Source organism: Hibiscus syriacus, unplaced genomic scaffold, assembly GCF_006381635.1.
Source record: "Hibiscus syriacus cultivar Baekdansim isolate YM2019G1 unplaced genomic scaffold, ASM638163v2 tig00110059_pilon, whole genome shotgun sequence".
NCBI lineage: Eukaryota > Viridiplantae > Streptophyta > Magnoliopsida > Malvales > Malvaceae > Hibiscus > Hibiscus syriacus.
This window is the reverse complement of record NW_024062582.1, coordinates 1,246,885-1,273,229: the sequence shown is the minus strand read 5'-3', so window position 1 is coordinate 1,273,229 and position 26,345 is coordinate 1,246,885. Positions and strand designations below refer to the sequence as shown.

Here is a 26,345-nt window from a genome sequence, read left to right as displayed (position 1 = left end):
ATGGACTCGACTCGAGCTTGACTCGAGTTCTTAACGAGCCGAAACGAGCTACTCGATATTCAACTCGAAAAGCTCGTGAGCAGCTCGAAAAAAAATGTTATATTATAATTTTAGATTTTTTAAAATTACATTATTAAAAAATGTATTAAAAATACACTATTGATAATTATAAAATTTTTAAAATATATTAAAAATTCTATAATACAACTACCCTCAAAAATTATTTTTGAATAAATATTCTTATATTTATTTTAAATTAATAAAAAAAATTATTTATCTAATGACAAATATTTAATATAGTTCTAATGATAATATTTTTAATAACTAATTTTTTAAATTGTTGTTATATTTTGAGGTTTCGGGTTCAAATATCAAAAATATCAAGAGTTTGAGCATTTAATATCAAGATACTATATTGTACTTACCTCATAAATCGGTACCAAGTCGATTAATTAATGTCTTTGTAATGAACCTTAAACCTTAAACTATAAACCCTAAATCATAAACCCTAAACCCTAACACATAAACCCATTTATGTCTACTCACATAAAAGCTTGTATTGTTAATATATGTCCATCGTTAGAAAAAATTATATTAATTGAGTATAACAATATATTAGTTGAGATTGGAATATAAGTGTTGGCCTTGACAGTTGTCCATGTCCCCTTCGTATCTACCATTACTCGTTCTTTTACAAACATGGAGCGTGGAGTAGAGACCCAGACCTAGGAGGCACTTCCAGGGGATTTTCTTCCATACGTAGAACTTGAAGGCGTGTTAGCATCCTAAAAGAATCTGGGAGGACCCAGATCTGATTATTGCTAATGTTCAACTCCTCAAGCATCTCAAGGTTCCCAATAGACCTTGGTAGGGATCGGAGATCAGCAAAATTGTTGCCTATGTTCATCTTCACGTGTGTGGTGGCAAAACATAAACTCTGACGCAAATACTCCAGCTCGTTGAAATTGGCATCTAGTTCCTTCAGGTTTGTCAAAGATGTCATCGTTGTAGGCAATTGTTTGATGTTATTATAGCGCATGGATAAAACCTCCAACATTTCTATCGTCTCAACTGCTATGAGCCGGTTATAATCTGCACGAAGCTCTTTAAGTGAAGCTACTATACCCTGAAGCAATATCACACATTGGGGAAGTACATGAGTGGACCATTTATTTGGAATTATAAATAAAAAGCACCTACCTCCTTTCAACATACTTACCTGGACGGAGTCAATGGACGATCATCAAGGTTCATGGCTTAGGTAAGCGATCTCCATTGCACTTGGGAGGGGCGCTCACCTAAGGTCTCCCCAGTCCCCCACTATAGGAGAGACGTAGTTGGTGAGTTCGAGCTTGAATCAAGCTTCAATCGAGCTCGACTCTCGAGCTTTAATCGAGCTCTTGAAATTCTTTTGAGTTCGAGCCTTTTCGAGTTCGAGTCGAGTTTTAATATTCATTTTCAAGTTCGAGTCTTGATAATTTTTAGCTCTTGAGTTTTCGAGTCGATTCGAGCTTACGTTTAAAGTTTTCTAGTTCGAATTGAGCTCAGCAATACTCGAGCTCGACTCGGCTCGTTTACACCCCTAGCTCGAAGAATCATGCATCAAAGTTAATCAATGGCATGTCAGTTGAGATTAAAGGGTATCAAAGGGACATCATCCGATATGATCAATACTTTTAAGAAAGCCTTTACATAAGCTCAAAGGATCATGGAGCACTTGAGATATCGAGTCTTTGAGAACAAAGCACCAAGATAAAACATCATTGTATTTTAGACCAAGCGCTCAGGCAAAGGCATCTCTGTAAAACAGACTACTTTGTAAAGCGAGTACTTTGATCTCCAATGAAACTTTTTCTATGATATTCATCGTTGGGATTAACTCCATTTTCATTTTCATTTGTATCCCGCATTTGCATCTTTGTATTTGTATCTATACATTATGCACTACCATTTATTTAAGCATTTTTTACATGTATTCGATCATGAAAACATAGAGTTAAACTATGAAGGACTCTTTGCTAGTGGTTCTAATCGTGCTATCTTATTCACACTACAAAGAATTATGGGGTACTTAAGCACAAGGTCCAAAACTTAATTAATTTAAGGGCATACACCACTGACGAATAATGGGGGCATCTTGAGGCGAACCAAAAAGTAGTTATTTCCTCCACCATGAAGTTTTGCCGCACTTTCATGAAAATGCATTTCATTTTGTTTGAACTTTTTTTTGCCTTTTCTTTCTCTATTTACATAAATATTTATAAAAATGTTTGATGATCGAACATATGTCACTTTCTAAGGTTATAAGCAATAAAACATTTTAATCTTGCAGTTCTTTAAATATCGAATAAGTTAAATATTCTTTTAATTCTTCAAGAATTATAGATCTTTGGTATGTGGCAAGATTAAACCTCTCGTATCTTGTTCAAAGCCAAAAGTACAATCACTTGACTTTTTACCTCAAATAATTTATGATCACTACCAAAAGGCTGAATCTTGAGGTGACATCTCTCCCAGATCCCGAAGCCATACTCTATTCTTTTTTGAGGCAACAAGTTTATACTATTACCTTCTCAAGTAGAGCTGATTTTTCCATAACATTACCTTTTTCCAAAGATATGACTTCAAAGTCACACTCTCACATTTTTAGACGTAAAATCAACCTCAATAAAACCCCAAAGATATTGAATACAAGACATCTATCCATGTGTGAATCTTCCTTCAAGAAAAATGAAATGGAGCCTCCTAGATCAAGTTTTTAAGATAAGATTGAATAATCGGGCATACCAGGAATGAGAAGAAGAAGAAGAAAAAGAAGAAATAAAGGGAATAATTGAAATAATTCAATTATGCATTAATTACATTGTTTTCATGTGAAAAAAATTTAATCCTGAATAATTATCCCCCTGGGATACCTCTTTTGCAAGGATTACTATGTATGAACTGATGAATGGTTTTTTTCATTATCCCTTCACAAAAAAATAAATATATATCCCTTGTTATCCTCACTTGAGCCTAAATTATTTTTCTTTTTCTGATTCAACTCTAAGCAAGGATCACTTTTTACACTATGGGGAAAGGTGAAGGAAATATGCTCGTATGAGTAAATAAAATCATTCTAGATTTTATTAGACACTAGGGGCATAGATGAAGAAAACGTTTGCTCACATGGAAAGTGAATTTTGATCGAAATACGAGGATGAAGCCTTGTAAACTATAGGCAAGGAACGAGAATACATGTTTCAATAAATAGGAAGTGACTTCTGCTTGTAAGACATTGAGGTTCTGATTTCATAAAAAGAAAGAAAAAGAAAAAATGAGAAGAAAAAAAATGAAAAGAAAAAAAATGAAAAGAAAATAAGAAAAAGAAATAGAATGAGAAGAATGTGCATGAAGTCTCTTGTGTTTGGTTATCTTCAAAATTAAACATTCAACTTGTTCAGAGTTTTAGATGTGATATTTTTGGAAAGGTCAAGAACTCTAGGGAGAAAACCCATAAATGGGCAGTCTAGAGTGATCCAAAAAAAAGTTGCAAGCAGATTCAAATCGGGAAAGACAAGATTAAAGGCATTAGAATGAATTGATCCTTAGTTCGATCTCCCTTAAACACTTGTTTGGGCATATTTATCTATTTCTTTCATAACCGTGAGCCCTGGCCTATATTACGTGCCTGAAAAATCCTTTCTAATTATACATGGATTTCTAAGTGGAAGATACTATCTTTAGATTTCATTTCGCCTCTCAGATTTAATCTTTTTATTCACAAAAAGGATTTTCTAAAATCTTTAATGCATGATAGGAAAAAATAATAAAGGGGGTTCAAGACGTAAATTGTAAAAGATGTCTTGAAATAAAAGGAGAATTCGAGTTAAAAACCTGAAAAGGTGGCTCGAATATGAACATTATGCAGGTGTTGCATAGTAGGTGATCTTATATATCTTTTGATAAGTCGTCATACCACTTGGAAATACTCACAAGAGCTAGGCACCAGTGCATTTCTAAAAAATGAGCATAGTGACTACTTCATCAGAACACCGGAAGCAAAAAATGATGGATTTTAATCAAATAATCCAACCTGAAACATTTTACCTCCCCGAATCAACCTAAGCCTCAAAATTAGCCTCAATCTTGATAATTGTCAAAGGGTTATAATTTTTGAATGATTAAAAAGAGTAGTTGACTTACTTGATATTCAATAGAATCTTGTTTTAAAATTTGCTTCAATTGTGAGCTCAAAATAAGTGGCATTTTGTTTTCAAAACTTCTTCATCAAAATTTTTCACATTTTGGAGAATGAAAGAGGAAGAAAAAACATTTTCAAATAAGATATTCTCTCTAGGGGAATAAATCATTGGCAAAGGTCGCTTAGGCTTAGAAGCTATAAATCAAATCAAGAAAACATTGAGAATGAGCTTCACCACTTATAGTGTATGGGAAGGATATAAAGATAAGGAAAACTTACCTCAGAGGGTAAACCATTCATGCTTCATATGGTTAAGGGGTCATAAGAAATAATCCTTATTGAGAAATTGAATCAGGGACAGAAAGGATGTCAAGACCTTATGCCTGACTGAAGAAAAATTCAAAAGAGAATATTCATTCTAAGGATTTAATGAGGAAACCATGGGATAGAAGGTATGAAAAACATGATTGTACAAGATAATCAAATTGTTCTCCTGAAGATTACAAGCTTGAGCTGAGAAGTTGCCACATTGATATTGGGGCAGGATATATTCAAGAATGATAGAGTAAAGGAAGATTAAGGTCTCCACTTGAAAGCTAGAAAAATATTGATGATCAACATCTCTGTATACAAAAACCCCATGCATTACAATTGCATTCACATTTCATGCATATTTTTATAGATCTTTTACAGAAAAAGAAGAGAGTGAAGAAAGAGAATATTTCAAGCCTCGAATGAAGGGAATTATGTTCAAAGTGGCTAAGCCTTAAGTATCGAGGAACACAATCAAGAAGAATCATTACTTTGAAGTGAGTCATTTTTCCCGAGATATATGATGTTTTGTTATGATATTTTTTATATGAAAGAAGGAGAAAACGCTTTTCAAAGTTTCTCAGTAATCCTTTTCTGAAAAATATTTTTTTGAAAATGAAGAAATCTATTTTCAAAGTTCCTTACTTGATAAGTCCTTCAGGCAATCAATAAGTCTCTCGATCATGATGCTTAAATCCTTCGGGTCCTCTGTAAGTCTTTAGAGTAGAGTGCTAAGTCCTCCGAGCCATCAGAAAGTATTTTGAGCAAGATTATTAAACCCTTCAAGCCATCTATAAGTCTTTCGAGCAAGGCGATAAGTCTTTCGGGCCATCTGTAAGACCTTCGGTCAGGATGTTTTCATATGATTTTTGAGACAATGATAAGATAATTTTTAAAAATTCTCATTGAACCTTTTCTGAAAAAGAAATTTTGAAAAGTAAGAAAGTGATTTTCAAAATTCCTTACTTGATAAGTCCTTCGAGCTATCTGTAAGACATTCGGGCATGATGTTTTCATACGATGTTCAAAATGTTAACCAGAAATTAGAAGTAAAACTTTGAGAAGCAAGTTCAGGATTCAAAAAGGATAAAAGGCCCAAGTAAAGGTAAATAACTTGACAACGAGAATAAAGTAAAGATTTACAAGACAGTGGAGACCGCAACACTAGAATGACATCATTTATGCATATTTAGGCATTTTCACAATAGGAGCATAAACATTTATTCTTTTACAAAGTCTTAAATGTTCGACATGAATTCAAAAGACTTCATTTCTCGATTTCGTGCACAAGAACAAGACTTACCACTCTAGAGATTGTTTTTTCTTAAAAAGAATATTATAACTCATTTCCAATAGAAGTATGTTTAATAAAAAAATTAAAAATATATTATGGTCAACAACGGAAACCATTGGTCAAAGGGACACATTAGGTTTGTTTTCTAAGTTTGAAGGCCAAATTGGATGTAAAAAAAACGAGGGCCACATTGATTTTTTGGAAAGTAGGTCTCACATACCCTTTTGTCATTATACACCACAAGAAACCATAATCCCTTTGACATGATTTGTAAAAGAATAACAAAAATATAATGATCACACAATAAAATAGACATCAAGATTTTACATGAAAAATTATTTCGAGAAAAACTATGGACAAAAGAGGATAGTTTTTACAAATATCGAAAGTAGAAGAATACAAAAGGAATTTAGAGAAACAACTTCTCATCTAACCTTAATCGTCCATATTTACTCTAGAGATAGTTATTTAATTACAAAAGAAACTTAAATATACTCAAATTAGATTTTTTACTATTAATCAACATAAAAGAAAATAAACTACTACTTTCAATTCAACTAAGTTTCATATTTTTCATAGTCAGTTTTAGTTTGATCAAATGTGGGTCAAATTCTATCTTTTGTTAAGAAATTATGATTGTCGACACCATTTTTTTACCAGATAAAAAATATAGTTTGACATTTTTAAAATAATGATGGGAGTCACCATCAACCTTTGGGTTAGATAGGTCGACCTAGAAACGTCTTTTAAATTATTTTAAGAAAAATTATTTTAAGAAAAATCATTTTAAAGAAGACGAAAATTAGTCTACGACAACCAAAGATTCATTTTTAAGGGCTCGATAGTCGGTTACGTGTGAGGAATGATTAGCACGCCCACAACGCCAAAAATTGGTTCCCCATCACTTATATGTTGTCATAGTGAGTGGAACTTGTAGATTAGAGTCAAAATTTAAAATATAATCTTTTTATTGAACATTTACTAATTTATATTTGAATTATTTGTAAAGGAACATTCTCTGTTTTGAGAAGAGATCTATGGATTTACACGTTCTCCAAAGGGAAGGCTACCCCATTTATCTTCTCTTTATATGGGAATATCCCTTATTATCTATTCAAGGTCATGAATCAAATACAAAATAAAATATTTAAGCAGCATGCCTTCAAAAAGACATTGTTGTCATTAAAATAAAACAATTATTATTTCATTTTTATCAAAGTATACTCGATTATTTTCAAGTTCGCTTTCGTCTCTTATTGAATTGTACTACCTCGATAGGTTGCACTTTTCACGCATATTCTACAAAATGTGTTCTTGAAAATTGATAGGAACTTTTATATATATATATATATATATAATCTAATGATCATTATTACTTAGTATAAGAACATTTTTACCATTTTAATAAAATATTTAGGGCACATGGGTCATATTAATACTTAATAAATTAAAACAAACATGGATACTAAATAAATAAATCAAAAGACTAAATCAAGACTAAACTAGAACTTTAGGGACCTATCGTCAATAAATCCATATTTTATTCATATAACCTAGTTGAAATAATGATCCAAATAAATACATAATAAATCTAGAAGGGTCCAAGGCATAAATATTACTTGAAATAAACTAAGGATTAAAATGCATCAAATCTAAAATTTAAGGACCATATTAAACATTCGACCAAAGCATGTACGACCATATGTAGTGACTAAAATGAACAAACAAATAAGTACAACGCACAAATCATAAAGAGAAATAACTTTAATTAAGGATCAAAATGAAAAGTCTACAAATGCCTAAGGACCAAAACTGCTATTAACCCAACCCTAAAATACATGATTCCCATTCCTGAAAGACATGGGTATAAAACCCTAAAATATGGCCGAAAATGGTCATTTTTCTCATATGTTCCATTTTTTGCCAAAGAGAGAAACAAGTTTTCTCTCAACTCTCTCTTATCTTCTTCTCACTGAAAGAGATACAGAGCCTCTATCCACCATTCAAATCGAGACCAATAAAGGACCTACTCCTTCTCCTGGACCCAAATTTGAACCTCTTCAAGCCTAAAAACCCACGGAAACCCTAGATCTAGGGATTTACACCACCTTTCGGTAAAGTTTAGACTTTCCGATTATAGACAATGTAACCTTCTCATTTTTTCTTTCTTTCTTTTCGTTCTTCTCTTTCTGAAAATGGCTCCCCTCTTTTTTCTTTATTTCCGTAAAAAAAAGGCCTCCCCTTAGCATCGGTTTTTTGTTCATTTTATAATAAAAGATTGCCCCCTTTTTACCTTTGGTGTTGCGTGCAAATGGAAAGCGTCAAATCTTAATTTTTTTCTTTTTTTCCCTTTTTTACTTATGGGATCTCTGATCGAGGGGTGGTGATGCGAGGAAGAGGTGGGTAAAATTTTTTACCCGAGGCCTTTCTTGTCATTTCCTGCAGTGACCGACGACAAATCAGACGAAGGATCTGAAGGTGGTGATGTCAGCATCTTGTATGGGGAACCGATAATGAGTCATGGATAGTTTATCAGTTTGGCGCTTGGGCGTGTGAACAAACGAATTTGACAAGTGGCTACACCAAGGGTTAGGGTAAAACTCTATTATGGGTCGATCTGGGTCGTTGGATTAAATCTAATCCAACGACAGAGATATGTGGTGGCGCCAGAGCTAAAGGGTGAAACCCCAGTTCTCTTTGCCTTTCACATGTGGGCTATTATTTGGCCTTATTGTAATTTTAATTAATTTTTATGCTTGGATTGGTTTATTGTAATAATAATAATAATAAATAATTTTAGAGGATAAAAATGGTGATTACAGTTGCCCCTCTTTGGTTATTGTTGTGTAACAGGAATGAAGCAAAGATAATAAGCATAATTTTTATCCGGCTTTTGCTGGAATTCTTGAGTTACAAGTTCTTATTATTATGAACTTCTTTTCCTTATTGGATGAGTTATTCTCATATGAACTATCTGCCAGAAATGCTCATCCAACTCCTTCTGTGATGAAATCGAGTAAAGGTTGAACAAGTTCTTCTCATTATGAATTTCTTCTCCCTCATCGGATGAGTTCTTCTCATTATGAACTCTCTGGTAGAAATAATGATCCACCTCTTTCTGTGATTAAATCGAACAAAGGTTGGGTAAGTTCTTTTCATTATGAACTTTTCCCTTATCAGACGAGTTCTTCTCATTATGAACCCTTCCATTGGAAATGCTGATCCATATCCTTATGTGATGTATTTAGACAAGTTGAACAAGTTCTTCTCATTATGAACTTCGTCTCCTTTTATGGGTGAGTTCTTCTTATTATGAACTCTTTTAATGGAAATAGTGATCCACCTTATTCTGCGATAGAATCGGGCAGGTTGAATAAGTTCTTCTCATCATGAACTTCTCCTTCCAATTAGGAAGAGTTCTTCTCATTATGAACTCCTCGTTAGAAATATTGATACATCTTCTTCTATGATGGGTTTTAACCTGCAAAAGACACAATTGTCCTTGATTAACACGTATGAATATTTTTTTCTATTACTTATTACTTTTTGTTAGAAATGATGGCCCCATGTAAGGCTGATAATGATCTTTTTATATCAAGGGAGATATAATTTGATTTTCACAAGAAGGGATTTCAGGAAAAGCTAAAAAAAATATTATGAGTGAGGAAAAATGTTTCATTAGTAATAATCTCCTGTGAAATGATCTTAATATTTATGTTTCGAAGGAAACTATCTCATAAAAGACAAAATTTGTTTTGAGAAAAAACAATCTTAAATGAGATAATATTCATTTTAAGAAAAACAATCTCTAGTGAGACTAAATCTGTGATTTCTTTAGAAACTTACCACTCTAGAGATTGTTTTTCTTAAAACAAGCTCTAATATTCCTTCATTTGTTTTTATTGAAAGTTATTTAACAGAAATTTATAATTTCCTTCAGAGAAAAAGCTATACTCATTTATGCGGCAAATGAAAGATGATAGTGGGGGTTTCAGGTTTGATTTTATCTTTTTTTGAAGCCACCTTCTAACAGATTTATTGTAATTTGCTTTCGTCTTTGAAGTTACTCTGTTAAGAATGATTTTGTATTTGGAGGTTCATGTTCTTTACAGTTGAATCTACTTACATTTAAGTACATGGCATCAAGTTCTTTCTATGAGGAAAATGCAACTTTTTTCCCATCCTTTTCCTTGAAACACTGTTCAGATTGTAATTTTAAGTTTTCTTGATCATTTTTTTCGCAGAAGGCATGATGGTGGAGAAATTGATGTTCGAGCATGTTATACAGCCATCTCAGTAAGTATGCAGTGATGTTGAAAAGTTAATACTATCACTATTTTTTGTTTGGAAAACTCCATTAATTATTATAGATCTATTGTTTCCTTTGGGTTGCATTTATGATATATGTAACCTGTTTCTGTTTATAAATTATATGCCACTTTTTTCAACGTTATTCTGTCTTTGCGGTAAGCCAGCATCTTTTCTTGACCAGGTTGTAAGTCTTCCGAATATTTTGGATGATGAACTTGGTGAAAATGTTGGAAATTACATCTTATGGTCAGTATCTAGCTTCCACCTTTTATAGAGGTACTTATTTAAGGTAGCTAATTTTTATTTCCAATTCTTCGTCTTAAAATCTGTTTTAGGTTTAATTGTTTTCAATGTCCATTTTCTAAGGTTTGTTGCTGCTAGAAAGAGCATTTATGGATGTGGCATGCGTAAAATTTGTTAAACCCTCGTCTTAGGTGCTTCAAGGTTGGTTGGAAGCTCTACTCATATTCCTCATTCTCCAGTACCACTGCTTTATCTGAACATCTCAGGAAAGAATCAATGAGTCAGGTCTCATAATCTTTAATAGTGCAAAGAGAGACTAGAGCCTCAATGTGTTTTTGTTGTATTCTTCACTTGCTGTTGTTCTGAAGTTGTGGTAAACCTGGATGCTTCTCGGGACTGAGTGATGTGCTTCGTTTAGGGTGAATATACTGTTATTACCAAGGAAAATTCATACTCTCTTAGTGTTGGCAATAGCTGTGTTGTCTGTTCATAGAGTGCTAGCCACTTTTTTCAGTGACCAGGGTCCATTCCTCAAAACCTTAAATACCAGAAAGAAAAAAGAAAGCTCTTAGTGTCCTTATTAGTACACCATTGTCACTCTGCTTCAATGGCATCACTGGACTTGGTCTTCGGCATAAAAGTTAAAATAATATCATGGAATACATTGGCCTTGGTCTGAATGCATATTCTTAATGTATAGCCGAGCTGTGTCTTGATTCCTGTTGTGTCATCCATGCGACTGAAATTGTTTTTTCATCTCTTTGAAGTTGCCAGACTTACGAAGGTGGCATTTCTGGGGAACCTGATTCTGAAGCTCTCAAATTATAAATTTAGTACCTTTCCTTGAAATTTGATTCTTTGTGTACTTCATGTATACTATATACTAATATGTTGCTCTGGAATTGTCGATATCCAGTATGAGAGCCTCCTGAAGTTCTGTTAATTTGTTTGTCAGGTACACCTTTTGTGGGTTGGCTACAATGATTCTAATCAAAGAGGTCTATCGTCTGGATTTGTCTAGCCTAATTGTAAGGCCATTTCACTGCAATTCATCAAGTTTATTACCTTCATACAAATTTTGGTAGCATTCTGTAATCCGAGCTCTTCTATAGGATTGGGAGGTTTTCCGACGAGGAGTAGAGGGTGGATTTCAGGGCAGAACTAATAAACTGGTTGATGGTTGTTACTCTGGTGGGTGATATTCTATTCCTCTTTTAATTTGTTTGCTTTAAGATATGCTTGCCGAGCTTGTAATAATTTTGCTTCTGAAGCTGGTATGATTACACATGCGTGGTGGCAACTTTCTACGAAAAAAAAACTAATATCGTCTGTGATTGGACTGTGATTTTTGAATCGAATATGTAAAGGAACTTTTGAAGTGAAGGGACTAAATCCAAAACTTCATTGTAGTGTAGGGATTGTGAGGCACAATCTCTCATTTCTATTTTGTCAAAACTTTAGTCCTTGAACATGGAATCAACTTAAGCCTCATTCACATGTACCTGTTGTTTGTGAAATCAGGATCTGAATGGTGGACTGAGAGACAAACCCGGTAAGTCGAGAGACCATTATCACACATGTTACTGTTTAAGTGGCATTTGCGTGTGTCAACGTAGCTGGTCGGAAAGCGAGGATTCTCCGCCTTTGCCTCGTGCCTTGTTAGGTCCGTATTCAAATCTTCTGGAACCCATCCATCCCCTCTATAATGTCGTATCAGATCGCTACCAGGAAGCACGCGAGTTCTTTACTGGTTCCTAAGCACATCTTTCGACTTCCGGGATTTGTGGTTTCGGAATGTACGATAGTGACCCGATCGACAATCTAACTCATGAAAACAAGAGAAACGTCTATAATTATGGTTCTTTTCCCCCATTAAAATCAAGATTCTTTCCTGTTAGACCATGATAACCAAGATTCTTGTATGGTCGTCGACCGTCTCAGAAATCAACCGAGGCATCGATATTGATCCCTCCAATGTTCAAGGTTCTAAGGAATCCGGGGCGACCCAGTATTGTGGATATTATGTAGCAAAGCGTGGATGGAACGTAATAATATTGGTTCATATAATTTAATATTATAGTAGAGAAATATAAATTTAACATATACAAATATGTGAACTTATCAAGTAACCTCAATAGTAAATTGAATATTGTTTTCTCAGAAGTTTTAGGTTCGAGCAGTTGTGTTTGTAGAGTATATATGTGTTGTCAATGGATGTTTGAAAATTAAAATATATTTATACTTTAATATATATGTATAACACCCGTCATAGAGGATATGTTGATAATATGTTGAGTTTGATACGTTTAGTTAGAGGTGGACAAAAAAAAAATAGGTTAAACCAAATTAAATGACTGAGTTAAAATGATTTAATTTAAGTTTTATTATTTTTTATTCGTTTTAGACAATTAATATGATTTGATTGTCGCTTTTAATTATTTAAATTGGATGGACCCATTAATTTGTGTATATTTAATTGATTAAATTTAATACTAAAATTAAATATACAAATCAAATTAACTCAACAGTTAAGAGAATAGTTATTATTCTTAAATGTTTCGAATTCGAACGACTGCAGTATGAGTGATTTTAATTGACTAAATTTTAATATAAAATTAAATATACACGAACCAAATTAACTCAGTGATTAAGGGAATATTTATTATTCCTAAAGGTTTTGAATTCGAACATCGACGGCTGTAGTATAAGTGATTGAGCCTTCATTCTCAAACGATTGAGAATATTTAGAACAAATACAATTTTATAATCGTCTTAGCTTAATAAAAAAATATAAAATTAAATATGAAATAATTCATTATAATTATTTAATTAATTATATATATTTCTAATTTAGTAATTATTCCTTTTATTATATATATAAAATAAAAGGAAAAAATTATTTATCTCAAACTTTGACGGACTAATGAATGCAGCCCAATAATCATTCGTGAAGATTTGGTAAAAATGACCCCATAGTGTAGGCGGACTAATAATTTCGTCCAATATGACACCATATATTTTATTTTAGGAACTACGACACTTGTTATAGTCACTTGATACTCGTCACATGGATATGACGAGTTCCAATAAAATATATTTTTCATTGGAACTTATCACTTCGACATGACAAAATTAATAAAAATTGTATTTTATTAGAATTTGGCATTTTGACATGACGGTTAGAATAAAAAAAATATTATTTGAGCAAAATCGTCATATGAACGTGACGAATATATCCTACACTATATCATTTGTAGTAGATTCTAAATTAATTTTGAAGATGACTTAATTGGTTAATTTTTTCTCCTTCTAGCCAATTGGGCTAATTTTGCCGTGGAGATTTAGTTGAAGTTGGTACAAAATTAGCCCATTAAAAATGCCTAACACTCCAGTTAAGAGCAGTTAATTTTAGGGGTAAACTACATATTTAGTATCTAAACTATTAGTTTTAGTTAATTTTAATACTTAAACTTTCAATTTTTTAAAAATAATACCTAAAATTTAGTTTTCATTTTAGTACATGTTGTTAAAAAATTAACACGTTTAGTACCTAAACTATAAATTTTGGTCCGTTTCAATACCTAAACTTAACATTTTTCAAAACTTTTAAATTTTGAACATATACTAAAATGAAAAAAAAAAACTAATTTTTTTTAATAGTGGAGTACTAAAATTAAACAAAAACTAAACTTTAGGTATGATTTTGTAAAAAATTGATAATTTAGGTATTAAAACGACCAAAACTGATAGTTTAAGTACTAAACATGTAGTTCCTTAATTTTAGTGACCATTTCATTTTTAGTCATTTTTAGGGTAAACTACAAGTTTACGACCCCAACTATCATTTTTATTCTATTTTAGTAACCAAGCTATTTTTTTGTTTCAAATCATACTTAAAAGCTTAACTTTAGTTTCATTTGAGTAACCTATCGTTAAAAAATTAATATAACTGAAGACATGGTATTTTTAGTTTTTCAATGATGACATAACATTATCTTATGGTGACACATTGGTATCATCATTAATTTTTTAACGTTAGGTGACCAAAATAAAATAAACGTTAAGTATATTTTGAAATAAAAAAAATAATTGAGTAACCAAAATGGAAGAAAAATAATAGTTGTGATACTAAACATATAATTTATCCTTTTTGAAATTTTTGTTTAATTTTATTAAATTGTATTACTTAATTTATATTATCAATATATTAAATTATTGATATTAATTTCTTTAAATAATTCTATTACTGAGTATGTACGTACGTTTTTAATATAATTTAAGAGTTTAATATAATTAATATTTAATTAAAACTTAAAAGTCAAAAAGAACACTTTTAAGGGACTTAATTAGATTTTTTTTTAATACGAGAGTCTAATTATTATTTTTTTCAAAAAAAATTAAAAATTTCATTTGATAATTTTGAGGGGCTTAGTTAGAAAATATTCAAAACTTGTAGAACTTTTAAAAATTTTAAGATAATATCTTTAAAAGTTTTAAAATATTTGAAGGGCTTAATATAAATTTCCTAAAACTTGGGGTGTCAAGGTACCCTGACATTATTATTACCCAACCCTGATGAAATTATAAGTTCATTACGCTTGTTCTTGTAGAAGTTGAAGTCACATATTGAGGTATACGATTGAAATGTTAAATTTTATATAGAATTAAATTTGTCTTTTAATATTTTAAAAATTATAAAAGTATATATAAATTGTCATCATAATCATAAATATAAATAATACATATTCAAATAACAATCATGAGAATAATTGCACAAAAATTATATATCAAAATATACTATCATTAGAATTAAGCGTTACGAAACACAATCAAACTAATAATTAAAATATATATTCAATAAAATTAAAATTCACACATTATGATATTTTATATAATAAAAATTTAAACTTAAATACCTATACTCTTACATTAACTTAAGACTAAAATTAATAAAATTAAATTAAATTTATTAAATTATAAATTGATCCGATAAAATTACGACCCGCCCTATAACGATATTTTCACCTACTGAAACAAAAATCTCAAACCACTCGGGTCGGTCCCACTTCAATTTGCATTGAACTCGGCGTTTTGAAAATCGGATCGGATCGGTCGGTTTAATTAGAAACTGTTGTCTTGTCCGGTCCATTCTACTCCAGTTGAATCGATTCTAGTGAACCGTAAGGAATCGGTTTTGAACCTCTCGAATCGGACTGGACCATGAACCGGTTCAACCTAAATTTTTTTGATTTTTTATTAAATATTTTTAATATTTTTTTTAATTTTTTAAATAATTATAACGTCGTCTGATTCTTACGATCGATCTGATCGATTCGACCGATTAAACCAGTAATTCGGTAGCACTAGGGCTGTAAATGAGACGAGCTACTCGAGATCGACTCGATCTTGGCTCGATAAATACTCGGATCGAATGGACTCGACTCGAGCTCGAACTCGACTCGAGTTTTTAACGAGCAGAAACGAGCTACTCGATACTCGACTCGAAAAACTCGTGAGCAGCTCGAAAAAATATTATATTATATTTTTGATTTTTTAAAATTACATTATTAAAAATATATTAAAAATACATTATTGATGAATAAAATATTCTTGAATTGAAAATGATTAAAAATTATTTTTATATTTATTTTAAATTAATAAAAAAATATTTATCTAATGACAAATATTTAATATATTTCTAATGATAATATTTTAAATAACTAATTTTTAAAATTGTTGTTGTATTTTCAGGTTTCGAGTTCAAATATCATAAATATTAAGGGTTTGAGTATTTAATATCAATATACTATATTGTACTTACCTCATAAATCGGTACCAAGTCTATTAATTAATGTATTTGTAATGAACCCTAAATCCTAAACCCTAAATCCGATTATGTGATAGAGATTAAATTATGCACATGAAGGTAACATACAAATTATGCAAAATGATGTTATGTGACTCCTAAATAAATTATTCACGTACTTATACATAAACATATCAACATGCAAAATAAATATACACAACTTGTTGATTAAGACATGATTTTATCATATCTTAATGATGATTATCGACACTGTCATTGCTTTCAAACACTGACTCACCAACACAATATTTCAAGAGCTGACTTGACGACATAATGTAAACGGAGATTTGATGTACAAATACAACTAAAACGATGGGATCATATTTTATCATACCCTAGTCAAGAGGTTAACATCAATATCATACAATCGCCATCGGTGTCAAAATATTCGTATTTTACTCTTCTTTATTCTCATGGAAATATTTTCTTTGAAATTCACTCAAAATCGATGAAAATTCATTTAAAATTTTGATATACTAATACTTCGATCCATTCTAACGATTGTCCAACAATACTAATTTTGATAATTTCAAATTTTTAAGACTCGGTTCATTATTATCCTACTTTGGTTCATCTTTGTTATCTCCCGAAGAATATATATTGATATCTAAGTGAAGAGAAAGGGAAAAGAAGAAGAAGCTTGTTATTCAGCTCATCAAGTAAAGAAGAAGAAGAAGAAGAAGAAGAAGAGCAAGGGGAAAGAGGGGTCATTTACATAATTTCAGGTCAAAACCCCTCAAAAACCTCTTGAAGCTAAATAGCTATGGTGGAAAATCCAAATACAGCCAAGCCAAGTAGGGAAAAATTAAACGTGGTGAGCTCCACGAAAAAAATATAGTTACTAAACACATGGAAACCCTCATTTGCTTCAAAACCTTGATCCTCCGAGCTATTGAATATAATTGCAGGTCACTGGTTATTGTTTCTCTCTTTAAGGTTTGAGGAAAAAAACACCAACAAATATAAACTATATAAAATCATCACTGATCCAAAAAAAATATGTAAAAATCTTGTTTTGCAGTTGTTCATATCAGATGAACTTAAGCAAAGCCAGTTGTAGGCATTTCACGAGATCCTTCACTGTCATCGAAAACTCAGCTTCCATTTGCAGACGACGAGTCGACGATAATAAGTTAATTACCATGGAATATTTGAGGTTTAAGTCAAGGGTTTTAACCTGTAAATCGTACAATACCTGAGCAATAATGGTTATGTAAAGAGTGGCTTGTCCGAAAGGCAATACATTGGTATTGAGCACAGAGAGATGAAGCTTTTCGACTTCGTTTAGGGGGATGCCAGTTGGTCATGTGAGTTGATATCCCACATCGGTGGTGTTTGGGGAATAAGGGGTAAAGTGTGTGTATAAAAGGGGATGAGTTTCAACAAATGAAAATTAACCCGTTTTCGAGCTTGAATCGAGCTTGAAACGAGTTTGAATCGAGCTTGAAACGAGCTTGAATCGAGTTTAAAATCGAGCTTTTTAATCGAGCTTCTCAATCGAGCTTGCATCGAGTTTTTCAATCGAGCTCAAAATCGAGTTTGAATCGAGCTCTTAAATTTTTTTTGAGTTCGAGCTTTTTCGAGTTCGAGTCGAGTTTCAATATTTTCTTTCGAGTTCGAGTCGAGCTTAAAAATTTTAGGCTCGCCAGTTTTCGAGTCGAGTCGAGCTTACATATAAAGTTTTCGAGTTCGAGTCGAGCTCGACAATACTCGAGCTCGACTCGACTCATTTACATCCCTAAGTAGCACGACCAGTTCGTTGACCGATCCGATTATGAAAACCATGATTGAACTTGACCTTCTTCTCTCTTACTAATATTTCTCTTCCTTTAATCAGCTTCTCTTCTTGTTTCACTCCCATTTTTTTTAAAAAATAAATATTAATATAATTATTTATTAGTTTATAATATTTGTCGACCAATAATTATCATCGCCAAATCGTCATTGTTGGAGTCGTCTTTGAAGGAGGAGTGGAGAAAGAGAAAGAAGAAGAAAATTGAAGGGAGTCCTAAATCGACTTGAGGTTGTGGTGATTGAGTTTCGATTTGTTTAATGCAAATTTTGTATTCGTGTTTTCCGATTCAGCTCTGATTTGAATCTGCTGAAACCCTAGGTTTGTATCAAATCTGTGAATAAGTTAACCTCACTTATATATGTATATATATTTATGAAATTTTAGTTAGCTGTTTTGACTTGATGAGTTTTGGTTGTGTTTTTAGTATTAAATTAGTTGTTCTGTAGAGAAAATGTGGAAGCTTTGTAGGGTTTTTTTTCTTTCTTTGAATGTGATGTTATTTTATAGGTTAATCAGTTAGAATTTGCTGTGATAGCTACAATTTAGGATATTTTTGAATTGTTGTTTAAAATCTGAAAAAAGGAATTAGTTGTTATACTGATTCATAAAATTAATTTTTGTAAAGATTGGTGTTAAATTTCCATGTTTTTTTATTGGAATTTTTCTTCTATAGCATCTAATAGTTTTGATTTCTGTAGAAAGATATTTTTTGCTTATTTGTTTTAATTCTTTAAGGGGAAAAGGGGGTCTTTTTGTAAAGAAGAATTAATTCAATTCTTTATTGGGGTTTGTACCGGTTAAACTTAAAACTACCCTACCAGCTAGCTTCCATGCATTTTGATTATTGATTAGATTTTGACTGCATCTAGTTTTGTGCCATACAAAATTTGCTAGTCTTTAGGTTTCATTTGCCATATGGGGGAAAGTCACTTTTCTCATAAGCTTTGCTAACTAGCCTCTGCTCATTCATATTTCTCTGACAGAGTACTTGGTGTGATATGCAAGGTCTTCTCTGCTATTATCTGGGATTTGGGTTTAAATTGTTTCTGCGTTCATGAAAACAGACTTGGTAAGCCTATTACCTTGTTGAAGTCAGTGAACTTGTATACTGCTGCGTTTTAAAGAAAAAAAATATGCTACCTGATTGGAAGAAGCTCCACGATAGATTGACAGTCAAGTCTTCAGTTGAATGTGTGCTTTTGTTAATCGGAACATATAGGAGTAAAGAGGGAGGTTGGTAATGATATGCTGTGAAAACAAGTCATGGAGCATTCTCTAGAGAAACGATTTCCAGTCAATGCGAATGATATAAGTTATATGAAGAAGTTGGAGAAGGTGTCAGCGCCACTGTGTACAGAGCTTTATGCGTTCCACTTAATGAGATTGTTGCAATCAAGGTTCTTGATTTGGAAAGGTGCAATAATGACCTGGTAAGTACGGTATTTCACAATCTATTGCTTGGGGATTTTATTTACTTATGCATTTCTCTTGCAAGTCCCTGCAACTCTATGGCATAAATATTTAAATCAACATAAAATTTCTGCTCTTGAATTATGCAGGATGGCATTCGAAGAGAGGTCCAGACCATGAGTTTGATTGATCATCCAAATTTATTACGGTCACATTGTTCATTTGCTAGCGGTCACAACCTTTGGGTTGTGATGCCATACATGGCTGGGGGGTCCTGCCTGCATATAATGAAATCTTCTTATCCTGAAGGTTTTGAAGAGCCTGTCATTGCTACTTTGTTGCGTGAAGTTCTTAAAGCTCTTGTGTATCTTCATGCTCATGGGCACATTCACAGAGATGTGAAGGTTTCTAATTGCCCCTTTTTATTTTTATGTCATTTTTTTCTTGTTTACTTTTGCAAATATTTTGTTTTCTGACACCAAGCCATTTAGGTTTGGACTGCCTTCAGTAAAGACGCAGCTTAAGCTATATTTTTTTAACTATCAAGATGAATAACTTGTGGTTGTTATAATGTAATTGAGAATGTATGAGAACTGCAGGAAAACTTGCATCTTCATTCTGTAGTGAAACCTTATGCTACTGTTAGCATACTTTTGAATCCCTTAGGCCCTTTTAGATGGGTGGTGAGGTTAGCTCTAATGAGATTGTATCATGTAGCATTGAGGTTAAAATAAATGGTAGTCTATTAGTTCAGTATTATATCTTGTTGTTTGGTTGACAAGTAGGATGCCAATTATGCTACATGTATCAATAGCTTAGTGCCTGTTATTCTGTTGTTGTTTTTCTTCCTACTCAGGCCCAGAAATTCTCATTTTTCTTATCTATATTTATAACTTCTATTTTCAGGCTGGGAATATCCTAATTGATTCTAATGGTAGTGTCAAGTTGGCAGACTTTGGAGTATCAGCATGCATGTTTGATACTGGAGACAGACAGCGTTCCAGAAATACTTTTGTTGGAACTCCTTGCTGGTATTTGTTTCCCTTGGCCTGCAACTTTGAGGTTTTACTTATTTATGTATTTTTATTGTTGAAATTCAATTTTCGAGAGTTAATGATGACCACGATGTGTCTCCTTGTTTCTATATCAGGATGGCTCCAGAAGTTATGCAGCAGTTGCATGGTTATGACTTCAAGTGAGTTGATTACCTCTCTGATTGTACCTTTTCATTTGTTTTAATTATTTTGCTTTGTTATACCCTTTAAATCACTCTGTTTCCTCTTCATCTTGTTTACAGAGCAGATCTGGTCTTTTGGAATAACAGCTCTTGAACTGGCTCATGGCCATGCTCCATTTTCCAAGTATCCACCAATGAAAGTAAATATCATAGTTTCTTGATAGTTATATCTGTTGATTATTGTATGTATAAGTATTATGTTACCCTTTTTTAGTTCTTTGTATGGTTGTTTAATCCCATTTCTTCTGCAGGTTTTGTTGATGACCTTGCAAAACTCTCCTCCTGGTCTAGACTATGAAAGGGACAAGAGGTTCTCAAAGGTTTGTGCTCTTCAGTTGTGTCTTACTGACTGGTATCACTTGTAGTATCTGATATTAACATTGTGAGAGCTTTATAATTCTCTAGTCTTTCAAGGAGTTGGTAGCTGCTTGCTTGGTGAAGGACCCAAAGAAACGTCCAACTTCAGAGAAGCTTCTGAAGCATCATTTCTTTAAGCATGCACGCTCATATGATTATCTAGCTCGTACCATTCTTGATAGCCTTCCTCCATTAGGTGAACGTTTTAGGGTGCTAAAGGTCTCTTACTTGCCCATTTTGTTTAACTTATGACATCAGTTAAGATGAGGAACTAATTTGGAACCCTGATCTGGTCCTCTATGTTTCAGACAAAAGAAGCTGATCTTCTTGTACAGAATAAAGCTCTCTACGAGGACAAGGAGCAATTATCACAGGTGAATAATGGAGCCTTTCACATTCCTCAACAAAAGCTGATAGTGCTATCTTCTTTCCTTCATGTCTTCCTCATTCAACATCCATCTCAATACTTAAGATTAAAAGAAATTATTGTAGCTAGCTTTACTTTGACTAGTGAATACCCATGGTATATAAAAAACTACATGATTACATGGTACCATATTGAATAAGAATTCCTTTCACCTTGCAGCAAGAGTATATAAAAGGGATCAGTGCTTGGAATTTCAACCTAGAGGACTTAAAAAGTCAGGCTGCACTTGTAAGTAGTTTCAATTACCCATGCAAGTTTTTGTTATTATTATCTTAATGTAGTCATAGAACTTCTCTATAATCTTAATCTCATCGTAATTACCTACTGTTTTACCTGCAGATTCAAGAATATGATGATGCGCCAAATGCAGAATATCAAGATGGGAGCAGAAAACAAAGGGAACAGCATGATGTCGTTGGATTATCAGTTGATAAGATGTCTTCTGAAACTACTAATTCCATTGCTGCAAGCAGCCAGGAGGTACCAGTTATAACCTAAAATGCTTTCTATATAATTAAGTTGTCAGCCTTTCCATTGTTACTTGATGCTCTGTTTAAGCCTGTACTTCAGATTTACATCCCCTTATACTTGTTTCAGGATGGGCTTAATGATCTTCATGATCTGGAGAGTTCACTTGCTTCATTTCCTATTAAGCCACTTCAGGCACTCAGGTATGACATTTTTAAGCTTGCATGACCTTACGATGCAAACAATTCATTATTATAACATAATTAAGAGGACATTTTTATTAGCGTTTGTCACACAAAAGGACCTTCGAGTTGTAATTGCCTCAAATAGAAAGCAGTGTCTTGTTACAAGTGTCATTTAATTTTAAAATTATCTGCTTTTTGCCATATCCTTTTTATATATTTTAAGAACATATGTGTTATCTATTAGACTAAACTATTTTTTTCTGAAAAGGAAAGGTTGCCAGTGTAATTTTTTTGGGTAATTAGTTTCTCTTTTTGCAACTTTTTAATTGGTGCAGAGGCTGTTTTGACATTGGTGAAGGTGAGGGTGCAAATGGTCCAAATTGTAAAGGTGTTATGCCATTGGAAAGTGATACAAAATCATCAAGACCCATGGACCAAGATGCTGGAAGACATGAGGGTGAGAATTCAGGGCAAAGTGGCTCTTTCACATGTCAGGTTATTCCAGAGCTTAAAAAGTACTTGAGCGGTTCACTAATACCTGATAGTGCCTTTTCTCCTAACAAGGTTACTGGAGATGGGGACAGGTAAGCTTTCTTCTAAGTGAAGTTACCTTGAACCCTAAACTGTTATCACCAAACATACATTGCTTGAAATGACTTTTCGTGAAATAGAGGATGTTCTTTCCCCATTATCATGCTTTAGATATGATGAGTCTCTGGATTTTGTGGATTGCAAGTCTAGAGGAATCCTAGATGTATAATGTGGTACACTGGGACTTTCCTACTTGGTTATTGTTCCTATATTCTGTAGTTAAAAGGAACATTTGTCTGTCATCATTACCATTAATTTTACTGGCAAAGCTTTGTATGCCAATTTATATTAAATTTTATCAACTTTGTTTTGCAGGGACTTCCCACAGCCTAAATTTCCATCTGAACGCAACTACAGTGGTCCATTGTACCGCCAGAGGAGAGAAGCAAATAACACTTCATCTGGTATATCCTGGTTTTATTACCTTTCATTTCTGCTTAGAAGGGATGCTACTTATTTGTACGCAAATGAACTCTGTTTGTTATCTTTGCTTCTTGCGTATCAGAGGATGCTTCAGAAGGAGCAGTTGTTCAGCGGGGACGATTTAAGGTGACTTCAGCCGATCTCAGTCCCAAGGTACATTTGCTATGCATTGAAACTTTTACCTCTTTTGTGTAAAGAAACTTTGCAGCAGTTTGGTTACAATCTTCTACTATATTATGCTATAAGCCAATAACATGCAACTTTGTACTAATAAACCGTCTCTACTTGAAATATATGGCACAGTTGGCAATATACTCATATATGGAGAGTATATCTCTCCGTGCCTGTTATAATTTTCCGAGTGAAACTTCTGTCTTGATAATTATCTACACAACTGACCACCATTTATTTGGCATCATGTTACATACTGGCATGCATCTAATGCAATCATCTGTTTATAAATCATACTTCCACTTAAGAGCTATGACTATATTCTAAATGATTCCTCCGCAGACGTTAGTTCATATCTTTTTTGTTTCTTTATGTATGGTTGACTTGTGTTGGTTATCTATTTCGTGTTCTTATCCTTGTGGATATGTGTAATCTTTTTAAATTCTGTTTCTCGTGTAAGGCTTCATTGCTTTTGGTTAAGTCTCTCCATTAATATCTGGATTGCTACCTTTGAAAATTTTGTGCTTATACCTTTGAACAAGAAGGATGAAACTTAGCAATTTATCATTAGGCAATGGCTTTGTAACCATTGCCATTATTTTCTCTCGTTCAGGGACCTACTAACTGCATGTTTAACCCGACCACTGGAGGTTCAACCTGTCCAACATCTCCAAACCTTAGAGCAAGTGCAGTTCTCCCATCTCTACAAGGCATTTTGCAACATAACACCATGCAAAGGGTATGTTTGTTTTCTTACCTTTCATCTCATGTCATAGAGAGTGCCTATCCTATTAACAAATTCCTTTGTCGATGATTGTTGACAGGAAGAAATCATTAGACTGTTCAAGTATATGGAGCAAAATTCTGGTAGTGCCTCTACCTTTTGCTTTGGGTGGGGGTGGGGAGTGTGTGTTTCAAGAAATTCAGATGTTAAATTCTAAATCTTAAACAGGTAAGCTCGGGGACTTGTCAGAGGTAGGCACCAATAACCTTTTGCAGGTAATTAATCAACCCTAACTTCTCAGTAACCATATGACCTTTCTTATGACATGGGTTCCGGTTATGCCAATGTTGGATTTTGCTCATGCAGAGATTTATTCTCTCATAAAGGCAACCTTTTTTCTGGTATAAAAGAGGTCTCGACCTAGGGATAGGAGAGGAGATTGCGGATTCTGGGATTTGAATCCAAGCGCTGCTAAATACCACCACTTCAATGTGATAGAATGGACTGAGCTATGCTCGGGTTCTTGTATAGGAATATCATTATTAAAGATTTTATTTTTCTTAAATCTTAATTAATAATCAAGTTATCTAATTGTATTTCCAGATACCGCCACCTTCTGCAAGAGAAAGAGAGCTGCAATCTCAGGTTCTTCAGCTGCAACAGAGGTATGAAATGAAGCACACAGTATGGATTTTCTTTCCTCATGCACATGTTACTTAAAACTTAATTTCTTTTGTCAGTATTGGGAATCTAGTTGAGGAGTTGCAGAGACAGAAAGTGAAGAACATGCTGGTTTGTGCTTTTTCCTTGAAAGTCTGTTTTGACGTGTCTTGCTCATTAAGATATGGGTATGAGACTATGATGGTATGATCTCCCAAATAGGACAAATTTCGGCATACATATTTCTAACGCATAGTTGTATCCGGCATTCACCCTTGGGTTGGGTTACATAGGTTTCATGTTCTGAAATTAATGAACTCAAAGGATTTTTCATGTATACCCAATCACTTTTGTTGTTTCAGTCCATGTTACTTGCACGCATGTATGTGTCAAAACCCGGTGTCTCAATGTTTTCTAGCTTATCATACATTCGTATTCTCGTACTTATTTCTTAAGATGTTCCGGATACAACTGTTACACAATTACTACATAGAAAATAAAGAGTTTTGGTTCACATATTGATTACAATATATATATATATATATGTATGTATCAGTGAGTGGAGATTGAGTTGATTTTCTTGTGTTGCAGTTAGAGAAACAATTAAATAAAGCATTGGCCAACAACAGAAAGTGAAGGGTTTGAAACAAACAGACAAATTAAAAAGCTTGGTGGTGATGTTGATCGAACAGCCTCTGATTAATATTGAGGTCAGTAATTTAGGGTTCATTAAGGTTCCTAAAAGGTGTTTGAGATGAGGTATAGGGCCAAGGGTGCCTTGTTTTTATTTATTGTATTATTTTTTAGTGTACCATATATTATGATAAATCTTTGCCATTCTATTACGTATAGTTTAAATATACGGCCACGTTTTTAAAAGCCCTGTGACGGGACCCCCCAATTTTGTGATGCCATAATGCTCGAGTCGAGTCTCATGTAATGTAACTTTGTTGTAATTTATTCACATCCACAGCCACAGGATATTGTAATATAATTACAATCTGTTTCCGTTTCTCATGTTCTTCATTCGCTCTTTCAACTCGGAATAAAATTAATAATATCAGTGGTAGATTTACTTTTGAACTGTAGACGACTTGGTTGCATTCTCATAGATTGTAGATATTGTCTAATTGTTATTGCCTTTGGCGAGGGCTTGGTTTGGTTTGGGAGGACGTTAAGAATGGCATTTGCCCTTTCGGCACGATCATTGGGTGAATGGTGTTGGTTTGCTTAAGGGTATTTGTTATGATAAAATAATTTAAAAAATTTAAGAACTTAAAATGTTATGATGAAGTAATTTAAAATTTGGGAATGAAAAATTTAATATTAAAATAAGAAAGAGAACTAGGTATACGTCAACTTGACGAATTAGAAATTACGACCCAAGGTTCGACTTGTGACTCATATAAGTAGTGGGTCACTTTGGATGGTTAGATTTGACCTTTTCAAGGCTTATAAGAGCTAAGAATGATCTGAAATGGTGAAACTTAGTCCTTGAGGAACGTTAGTGGCCAAAGGGGCCTAAAAACATACGTACGAGTGAGTTATAACCAAAGTAACCATAGTAGGCGTAATACGTTTAAGTTTCTTCAACCGAACACATAGCAAGTATCTAAGAATGAGGGACCGTTGTAGAAGATGTACTGACAAGCAGTATGACGAATCTATCAGATTACGAAATTGTGGAG

The 26,345-nt window shown here is 33.1% G+C and overlaps 1 long non-coding RNA gene, 1 other non-coding gene and 1 pseudogene across 2 annotated transcripts; all 3 read left to right on the top strand.

Moving 5' to 3' along the window:
- The first annotated feature begins 1,211 nt into the window (after nt 1–1,211).
- On the top strand, nt 1,212–1,379 carry LOC120214420. The gene has a single exon (XR_005524865.1). It is a non-coding gene; the product is annotated as a U1 spliceosomal RNA (small nuclear RNA).
- Nucleotides 1,380–9,734: 8,355 nt separating this feature from the next.
- On the top strand, nt 9,735–11,148 carry LOC120214380. The gene is made up of 3 exons (XR_005524857.1): nt 9,735–9,784; nt 10,034–10,346; nt 11,111–11,148. It is a non-coding gene; the product is annotated as an uncharacterized LOC120214380 (long non-coding RNA).
- Nucleotides 11,149–19,252: 8,104 nt separating this feature from the next.
- LOC120214404 lies at nt 19,253–25,683 on the top strand (annotated as a pseudogene).
- The last annotated feature ends 662 nt before the right edge of the window (nt 25,684–26,345 follow it).